Source organism: Rattus norvegicus, chromosome 7 (genome assembly GCF_021556685.1).
Source record: "Rattus norvegicus strain SHRSP/BbbUtx chromosome 7, alternate assembly SHRSP_T2T, whole genome shotgun sequence".
Lineage (NCBI taxonomy): Eukaryota > Metazoa > Chordata > Mammalia > Rodentia > Muridae > Rattus > Rattus norvegicus.
The window spans coordinates 64,429,083-64,439,940 of NC_141540.1; the positions used below are offsets into that span (position 1 = coordinate 64,429,083).

General features: G+C 41.0%; 1 non-coding gene across 1 annotated transcript; it reads left to right on the plus strand.

Moving 5' to 3' along the window:
• Positions 1-10,300: 10,300 nt before the first annotated feature.
• Positions 10,301-10,613, plus strand: LOC148004706 (signal recognition particle RNA). The gene has a single exon (XR_015626202.1).
• Positions 10,614-10,858: the final 245 nt, after the last annotated feature.

Consider the following 10,858-nt stretch of genomic DNA (forward strand, 5'->3'; position numbering starts at 1 on the left):
GAGATAACATAGCTCAGTAGGGCATACAAGGTCATATCCCTGGAGATGTCCATGAAGACAGCACTCACCTTTTCCCTCCGCATGGAATCATGAGCCAAATAATATTTTTCCTTTTAAGTTGTTTTATCTCAGACATTTTGTCATTAAGATGGACAGATAATACAACTGTTACAAATATGGAATTCCACTTCTACTGATCAGTTAAAAAAAAAAAAAAAGGTCTAGTCCCTATGCCAAATTAGCCTCAGCTACAATAGGAAGTAAGTCTAGATTAAGCTAAACTCAGAGTTTTACTACTACACAAAGATCAGAATTGAAGACTCAAATGGGAAGTTTGAGGAAAATGTAGTTCGAGCAGTTGGGACATTGTCCAGCATTAACAATCTGAAGTGCCCACACTGTGACAAAGACACAGAAGACAGTGGTGATAACACAAGGAACAGGACCTGTTCGTTAAACTTGAACACTCATCTTGGTCTTGTAATAAAGTTCACGTAAAATTCTTTATATCCTAGGTTGGTCTTGGCACCATGGGCCTGTAATCCATGGAAAAGAGAGACAGGAGGATTGCTGGCATATACTAGCGGCCAATCTAGCTGAATCAATGAACTCCAAATTGTGTGAGAAGTCTTCCTCTGAGATTAAAACGTTCAGTCCAGTAGGAAGCTTCTTAAGCAGGAACAAAATAACTCAATATACTTTCAGGAAGTCCCTGAAACTGATCAGATTCACTAGCACACCCCCTTCCCTACCAGAGTAAGTAACAAAAGCTGAAAGTCACCCTTTACAATGAGCTGCAAAGAAGATGCTGAGAAGTGAAGAGCTGCATAAAGACTTTCTGAGACCAGATAGCTACCTAGAAGAAACCAGCAGAGTGCCAGGAAGAGCTTAGACCAGAGTCAATTGCAAAGGATACTCTCCAATTTGTCGAGCTGCCTGTAGGTATGCAGTGTGCCCTAGGTTCCCCAGCTTTCATGAGCTGTCACCCATGCTGGGTGGGCCTTGGCGATGCAGCTGTCTTTGAGTCATTTCTGCTACTGTAAGTAACCCCTCACCTTTACTCTTGTAAGTAAACCCAAAAACACTCATTAGTTCACCAAGTTGGACTTTGGTGGTATACTTACTTTGTTGTGCCATGGGATCCCTATCTTGGGTAAGGAGAGAGGGGGGGGGGAGGGAAGAGGAAGAGAGGGGGAGAGGAGGAGGGAAGAGAGGAGAGGAAAGAACACATGGAATGGAGAGCTTTTGGGGCTGCTTCAGTAGAAACTTGGAAGGAATTTGATGGTAGACCAGGATAAGGAAGTAGGCTTCAGGCAGGAATCTGATTTGGGGCTAGAACAAAGAAGTAGGCTTCAGGCAAGAGTAGGACTTTGAGCTAGGACAAGGGGAAGTAGGCTCAGATATCTTGCTCATCTTGATAATCCACTAGAAGCAGTGATCATGGACTTTGTTTATTGCCTTGCTTGTTCCTTGACTATTTTTTAAAATTTATTTACTTATTATACATAAGTACACTGTAGCTATCTTCAGACACACCAGAAGAGGGCATCAGATCTCATTACAGATGGTTGTGAGCCACCATGTGGTTGCTGGGATTTGAACTTGGGACCTCTGGAAGAGCAGTCAGCGCTCTTAACCATCGAGCCATCTCTCCAGCCTGTTCCTTGACTATTTGTGTTTATTGTCTTGTTTGTTCCAGAACTGACCAAGCTGGCTTGGCCAAGAACACAAGTTTTGTCACACAGTGCAAGGTTAGTGAGAGATTCTGTCTTAAGAATTAAGAATCAATGGGTTGAGAGATGGCTCGACCATTTGTACCAGCTGTCCTTTCAGAGGTCCTGAGTTAAATTCCAGGCAACCACATGGCAGTTCACAGTTCTCTGTAACTATAGTCCTATGAATTCTGATGCTCTCTTACGATGTGCAGAAGTACATACAGACAAAACACCCATATACATAAATAAACACATTTTAAAAAATTAAGAGTTAAGACAAACACAAACACACATAAACATATGCACACACACATTTCTGACATATCAGACATTTGAGAAAAGATCTTAGCATGAGAATAGAGATAATAGTTTGTATATATTGGAAATGAAAAGTATAACTAAACACTGTCTTTAACATTTTTAAATATCATAGGACTGGCTGGGCTTTAAAAGATGAATGACAAGGGGGACAACAATGGAAATATATAACTGATAATTTGAATAGTTGGTATATCAGCATGAGCTGTTCAATTACCATGAACACACATGTAAAATATTTTAATAATGTTTAATGACTTCTTGGGCAGACTATAGACCTTTGGAGTTGTTAAAATCCAAGTAGTTGCAGTGGTTTAAATATCCTGTTTAAGTCTGTTAGAATTAATTGTCACTATAGTAGATTTGTGTGCATGTATGTATGAGTATGCATGTATGTGAATATGTGTGTATGTGTGTGTGTATGAGTGTGTGTGTGAATGAGTGTGTGTATGAGTGTGTGTGAATGTGTGTGTGAGTGTGTGAATGTGTTTATGGATGAGTGTGTGCTCGTGTGTGTGTGTGTGTGTGTGTGTGTGTGTGTGTATGTGTGTGTGGTGCCATGGCTTTGCACATGCTAAGCACGCACTTTAACCCTGAGTGATATCTCTAGACCAAGGGATGAGATATCTAAGAGATGATTGGATCACACGTCCTCTTCCCTCATGGATGAATTAGTGCTGTAATTCTGGGCATGAGATCCTGATTAAAGAGATGAGTTCACCGGGATCACCTCTCTGTCTCATATCTGCTCACTGGCCTTTCTACCATTTTATGAGAGAAAGCCCTCCCACAGGCTGAGGCCACAGTTTAGGAATCCCTGTCTTCCAGAACCACAAGACTTCTGTTGCTTTTAACTTGCCCAGTCTGTAGTATCCTGTTATAGGTCCCCCAAACCAACCAAGGTTCTGATTTAGTCCATTGGTCATGCAGCTATTTCCTTCTGCCTCTAGATCCTGTAGGACTGAGAGTAGACTGCAAAAAGAAAGATGAAAGAAGGAAAGAGCCTTTGGTCAAGTGTTACAACTCTGTCCTCACTGTCCATGCTGTCATTGATAAACACCCAACACTACCCTTGTGAAACCCTGGGCTGTGAGTTGTTTAACAGTGGCTCAGAGACCACCCTACTGCACACTTCCTGTGATGGACTAGGCCTGAGAACATCTATAGGCCTGCAGGTGGCAACAGCACTCCTAGATGGGAACCTTCAGATCATCGAAGACCAATGTACTTTTGAGGATGCATCCATGCCTCCCACTGGAAATCCATGAGTCTTCACTGCATATAATAGATGGGGATGCAAATCCCGGCCTAGTCAGCCTTGCTCCACCCCACCATGTCTGTGTATTTCTCTTCTGCTTTTCTTAAGTGTACACTGATGTGGCCAACCAAAGAATAAGGAAGCAGCCATGCTTACCAACAACTCTCTTTGTTATTTGGTTTCTTCAAGCACCATTTTCAACTACAATGTCTTCCTCCTGCCTCCCTCACCCTTAGTGACTTCTGGTTTGACCAGAAATCTCTCTGGAACCTTCCTTTCATGGAGAGCTTTTTCTTTCCTCTGTAGTCTGTTATTGTCATCATCATTGTTTATATGTGAATAGGAAAAGAGAGACCCAGCACTTTCCACCCATCAACAGTTCTTCCATTTCCTGGAGCATCCACTCTCCCCAGGGAAGCCCCAAGGATAGAGGACACTGGTGGGAGGGAGCACTGCCTGACTAGAATGGTCTTAAAAATATAAAGATACACTGCATGGTGGTGCATGCCTTTAATCCAAGTTCTTGGGAGGCAGAGGCAGGCAGATCTCTGACTTCAAGGCCAGCCTGATCAACAAAGAGAATCCAGGACAGCTAGGGCTACACAGAGAAGATCTGTCTCCAAAAACATATATATATAATATATTTGTTATATAAATAATATTTGTTATATAAATAATATTTGTTATATAAATAATATTTGTTATATAAATAATATTTGTTATATAAATAAAACTAAATAAATTTGTTATATAAATTATAATATATATATATATATATATATATATATATATAAAGATACATTACATGTAATATTTTCAACCCTGGGACTTTTAAGGCGACTGAAATTCCCTCATTTTACTCTTGTGTGAAGGAAGTATGGACTATGAATGTTTAATAATGTTGGTATTTGATACCAATGATTTAAAGAAAAGTAGTAGGACTGAATTTATCTACTCATGATGTGACTTCCAAATGATTCCAAATGCTTATCCTCCCCCTAGCTATTGGACTGTTTGCCAGTACCCCATCTAGAGACTAGGCAGGTAAGATAAAATGAATTCTAATTAAAAGTTTTTCACTAAAGCCACCCTAATATGTCAGGGGACCATGAAAAGAGTCCATTTGGGGGCTTGCCACCCTTCTTCCCTTGAACTGCATGGAAGGCCTGCTTCATTTCCCAAACTGTAAATTACAGTGAATACATTTCATGAAACATTAATAATACAGGTTCTCTTGCCCTGCCTCCAGTCCCGTAAAACAAAATAAAACACACATCTGCGGTGTACACTGTTGGCAGTGGTAAAGCAGTGGTTAAAATGAAAACATTGGGCTGACAAGGTGGTTCAGTGGGTAAAGGAGTTGTGCTGTGAGTTCCCTCCAGATGACACATGAGGTGGAAGGCAGGAGTATACTTTGCAAGTTGTCTTCTGACCTTCATGTGTATATATGTGACCCTCGTGAGTGTCCCTCCTCCACATTATCTTTTTTTTTTTTAATAAAAAGCTTAGAGAACCATTTTCTTATTTGTGGAACGTTTCAGACCATTTAATAAACAAACATGTGTCCTGAATCCCAAAGAGAAATAAGGAACACCCAGATGCCAGGTGCTGGGCACATTTGAGCACAGTTTAAAGCTGTTGTAAGGCTCACAGTGAGTCTTAACTACTGGGAGACCCCCCAAGTGAGGCACAAGAATGGAATTTGATGCAAATGCAAAAGGTTTATTTTTCTCAGCGTGTTGGGGTCAACTTTCAATCAACCTCTCATGGCAAGTTTCTAGAAGGTGACCCCGAATGGCTGTAACAAGCAATTTTTATACTTTTTAGAAGTACAGGTTACATCAGCAAGGTTATAGTTTGAACTTATTGGCTAAGCATATTGATCTTTGAATCTAGTGGCTACCAAGCATATGACATGCATTCAAACTCTATCTGGGACAGATGACTAACAGTGCATTCTGCAGTTTTTCAGGAATGTCCCTGCTCCTCCTGAGAACTGTGGGTGGAGAATGGAACTTGGCCTAGCCTTCATCAGAGGCAGGAAACTCGTGCTTGGCCTAATCTTGACCTGAGGCGGTGGGTGTAAAGCCGGCAAAAGCCCCTAGGGTCCTTCTGCCATAACCTACCTACTTTCTACCAGGCCAAGTTTCTTAATAGCTCTTACACTTCAGTAAGAACTAGGATTCCTTCCTGTAACTATTTACTATCTCAAGGAATGAGAACACACCATGTAACTCAGTTTTGAAGCCATTGAATGCCGAATTATGATGGATAGGAGATCCTTAGAAGAAAATTAATTCAAAATATGTTTTTAAAGTTAATTTTTAAAGTTAATTTTAAAGTAAAATTGGCCTTGATTATTTCCTACATTTGTTGGCAATTGAGTTAGAAAAGAGAGCTCTGTTTCTTAGTTATTAATTTCCTAGATAAGAGGATATCTCTCTGTCAAAGCATATGGGTTAAGAGAGGAAGAAAAGGGCAATCTTGATTTGTGTTTGGGTGCATACAGCTTCCCACTCAAATAGACACAATGCCCCTGGTTAGGGATCATCTATCAATACTGAGTTCAACCCAGATGTCAAAAGAAGCAAAGGCATTTATGACTAACATTGAGATTTATTTCCAACTGATGGGAAACAACCCACAGCTAGTTTTTCCTATGATCTATTCTCTACCAAACAACTGCTCGAAGCTCTTGGTTAATTTTTAGGGATTCTCTAAATCAACTGTAATTACTATTCTCTGAAGGAATTATTCTCGTGGACTTAGAAATACATTTGCAGCATATTAGTGAAAATTACTGAGGTTATTTATGTCCTTGAGGTCAGTGCTCCTTTGGAATACCCATCATTCCAACTTTGTGTGTGACTTATGTCAGGGTTAGCAATAAAGGGAATATCATACATTCCTGTTATGAATCACTAAGAGATCCTCCAGGATGTTTAGGGCTAATACAATCATGATTGTACACTTGTCAAGCTTGTCATTGCTTTGGGCACAAGGATGGGGAAGAAACTGCTAGAATCCAACAAATGCAAGGGTTTTCTTCAACTATAGATACTGTGTGGCTGATGCCTCATCCTGTTGTTTAAAAATATATCCTTCTGGGTGGGGAGATGGCTCAGTGGTTAAGAGCACTAACTCTTCTTCCAGAGGTCCTGAGTTTAATTCCCAGCAACAATGTGGTGGTTACAACCACCTGTAATGGGATCCGATGCCTTCTTGTGGTATATGTGAAGACAGTTACAGTGTGCTCACAAACACAATACATAAATCTTTAAACATAAATAATATATATTTCTTATATAAAAGTTTTGACATTTTTGAGAAAAAGTGTTAAGGAGGAGTACTTAAAGAGAAGTCATGAACCTGCAGATAGGGAATTTTTAAATGTAAACCAAGTGAGGCAGGAAAATAGTAATTTAATGAAAGTAAATGTAAAGGGATAATAAGGAAATTGAGTGTCCCTCTCTCTCTGCTTTCTGACGGCAGACACAATGAGGCCAGCTGCCTCACACTCCTGTTTGTGTGGCTTCTCCTACTGGGACGAACTGTATTTTTGAACTGTGAGACAAAATAAACCCTTATTTCATGAAAGAATGGAGAGAGAGAGAGAGAGAGAGAGAGAGAGAGAGAGAGAGAGAGAGAGAGAGAGACCTAGCTTGCTCGTAATTTCCATCACGGAGGGCAGTCAGGGCAAGAACTCAAGCAGGGTAGGAACTGACATGGAGGCCATGGAGGGTTCTGCTTACTGACTTGTTACTTATGGATTTCTCAGTTTGCTTCCTTATGCACCCACAGGACCACAGCCCAGGGGTGGTAACTCCCACAGTGGGCTGCGTCTCTCCATATTTATCACTAATTAAGAAAGTGTATCACAGGGCTGGAGAGATGGCTCAGCGGTTAAGAGAACTGACTGCTCTCCCAGAGGTCCTGAGTTCAAATCCCAGCAACCACACGGTGGCTCACAACCATCTGTAATGAGATCTGATGCCCTCTTCTGGTGTGTCTGATGACAGCTACAGTGTATTCACATACATAAAATAAATAAATCTTAAAAAAAAGAAAGCATACCATAAGCTTGTTCCAGGCCTATAGAACCAGCCAGCAACATATTTATATATGTCAGTTTGGAAAACAGGTACTTCCCTTCGCCATATGAGCAACTGCTCATTGTATTTCAGGGGGCAAAAAATCATAAACATGTGTCAGTTCCCAAAAGCATCACTGGTTTGCTGTAATCTACTTAGTTTCGATATTAAGCCATGCCACCATCTAGGATTAGCGCAGAAGAAAATTTATACTGATTGGGCTATTTCTTTTATCACTTTAATCCAGCTCTAAGACAAGGAAAAAAATGCCTGCAAAGCACATTTTAAAAGGGACTAGAATTCATAGCATGCAATCAGTGTATACAACTACATAATAATATACAAATCCTTATTTTTTAAGATATGAAAATAAGTTTGATTAGATGCACCAACAGAGAAGCTACGGGAGGGGGCAGAATAAACACCTCTGTGATGCTAATATATACTTATTAGAATAGCTAAATTTAAAAGTTGAGCATACCAATGTTGATAAAGATGATTGGATGGCTGGAGCTCACATACACTGTAGACAATAGTTTAGTAGCCTCTTCAAAAGGTAAAGATGAACCTATCTGTGATGGTTTGCATATGCTTGGCCCAGGGAGCACTATTAGAAGGTGTGGCCTTGTTGGAGGAAGTGTGTCACTGTGGGGGTGGGCTTGGAGACCCTCCTCCTAGCTGCCTGAGGATGCTCGATCTGTCCCTGGCTTCCTTCGGGTGAAGATGTAGAACTCAGCTCCTCCTGCACCATGCCTGCCTGGATGCTGCCATGCTCCTGCCTTGATGATACTGGACTGAACCTCTGAACCTGTAAGCCAGCCCCAATTAAATGTTGTCCTTGTAAGAGTTGCCTTGGTCATGGTGTCTGTTCATAGCAATAAGATCCTAACTAAGACACTATCACACGCCCATTTCATCCAGGGATACTGATCTAAGAGGAATGAAAGCAAGGTTCCTACCAAGAAATAGGACATGGACATTTATAAATCATCTAGTAACAATTGTCTCATGTTGGAAATAATCCAAAATGTCTGCCAAGAGAGTAACACATAAATAAATTAAAATCATGCAATGGAGACTTTACTGAAGAGGGGTGAATCTCAAAATAATTAGTAGAAATCAGGAGAAAGGCAGAAAGCAATTGTACTGGCTGGTTCTGTGTGTCAACTTGACAGAAACTGGAGTTATCACAGAGAAAGGAGCCTCCTTTGAGGAAATGCCTCCATGAGATCCAGCTGGAAGGCATTTTCTCAATTATTGATCAAGGGGGTAGGGCCCAGCCCATTGTGGGTGGTGCCATCCCTGGGTTGATAGTTTTGGGTTCTATAAGAAAGCAAGCTGAGCAAGCCAGGGGAAGCAAGCCAATAAGCAGCATCCCTCCATGGCCTCTGCATCAGCTCCTGCCTCCAAGTTCCTACCCTGTGTGAGTTCCTGTCCTGAATGCCTTTGGTGATGAACAGCAATGTGGAAGTGTAAGCTGAATAAACCCTTTCCTCCCCAATTTGCTTCTTGGTCATGATGTTTTGTTCAGGAATAGGAACCCTGACTGAGACAGCAATCATTTATGAATCTACTCAATGATTGTAGATAATTGTAGATACCACACCCTAATCTGCAGGGACACAGGACACCTAAGTGGCTGAAGAGCTGTGGTGGAGAGAGAGCCTAAGCATTAGGAAGCTCCAGGATAGCTGGGGATGATAGACGGGTTTATACTTCAGTTCAGTAGTGATTGCACATGTGTGCACAGATGTCAAAGCTCATCAACTCATATACACTAAAACTGTATTGCTTATTGGACGTTGTGTTTCAATAAAGCAGTCAAGATAATAAAACTAAAAGCACGTTGCTTGAGAACGTAATTAGAGTAAAAATGTCAAAGTGTCTTTGATTTTCTTTTATGTATGGTTTTCTCTCAGAAGAGAGTATTTGATCCAAGACATATGACTTGGTCATTGCTAGATCTGGCGGTGCAGCTAAGACAGTGGACTGCTTCCCCAGTAGTCTACACAGGCCATGGGTATGAGCCTCAATACTGAGGAAACATCTTTAAAGTGAACAAGTCATTGCTGCTGTCCAGTTAAATGTTTTTACACACACACACACACACACACACACCCCACACATATATTATCAAGTACTTGAGCATAGAGTAAGTTTTGTTGTCTGTGTTCTCGCCATATTCTCACCCACTCCTGCATGGCTCTTAGAGTCACCTTACGTTTGCTATGGCATGCTATAGTGCAGGTCCTGCAAAATCTCTCCTCTGAATCACATTACATCAGCATTCAAGTCCTCTCCAAGTGAGAATGATTTTAGTTGTATTCATTTTGTAAAACTATTTGGGGCTTAAAAGGGTAAATTATAAAACATTTTTTACCAGGGAAGTACTTTATAATCATTTTGTTATTAGAAACCTCAATTAATTTTTTTTGAAAGAATAAGTCTGTCTCTCTGCCAGCACAGGCTTTCCCCCATAGATTTACAAATATTCCATTTTTTAAAATATAGGAAAGATTAAGAAATATTTAAGATTTATATTTTTTGGATATCCACATTATTTTCAAAGATTTATTTGTATTTTTAGCTATGTGCATTTGTGTTTGTGTCCATGTGTATATGTGTGTGTATGTGTGTGTGTGTTTGTGTGTGTCTGTGTGTCTGTGTGTGTGTGTCTGTGTGTGTATGTGTGTGTGTCTGTGTGTGTGTGTGACTCTGTGTGTGTGTGTGTGTATGTGTGTGTACATGGGTGCAGGTGCCTGTAGAGGCCAGAAGAGGGTATCTGATCTTCTCCAACTAGATTTACAGGTGGTCCAGAGCTGCCTGATGTAGACACTGGGAACCAAATCCAGAATGATTTGGTCCTTAGCTACATTATTTTGACACCATTTTCTTTTTGATTTAAAAACTGCTGCCAAGCCGGGCACGGTGGTGCACGCCTGTAGTCCCAGCTACTCGGGAGGCTGAGACAGGAGGATTGCTTGAGTCCAGGAGTTCTGGGCTGTAGTGTGCTATGCCGATCGGGTGTCCGCACTAAGTTCGGCATCAATATGGTGACCTCCCGGGAGCGGGGGACCACCAGGTTGCCTAAGGAGGGGTGAACCGGCCCAGGTCGGAAAAACTGCTGCCAAGTGAAATCTGAGTTCCGTTGTCCTCCCTACCCTTACACTGTTCGTGTGGGAGTTAAGAAACTTCACTGAGTCAGGTGAGTTAGGCAAGTTCCTTACCCTCAACCCTCAATGTGTTTTGCTACAATTTGGCAATAATAATAATAACAACAACAACAACAACAACAACAACAACAACAACAACTATAACAACAACATCTGTTATCTGTTTCACAGAATGACCCTGATGTTGCAACAAGACAATCCACTAAACATCCCTTTTGCTTTGACTGATGAGAACGAACACCAGACTCAGGGGACTAACATTTTTATTTCCTAATTGTCTGTCTGTTTGCCACGAACTGAAAT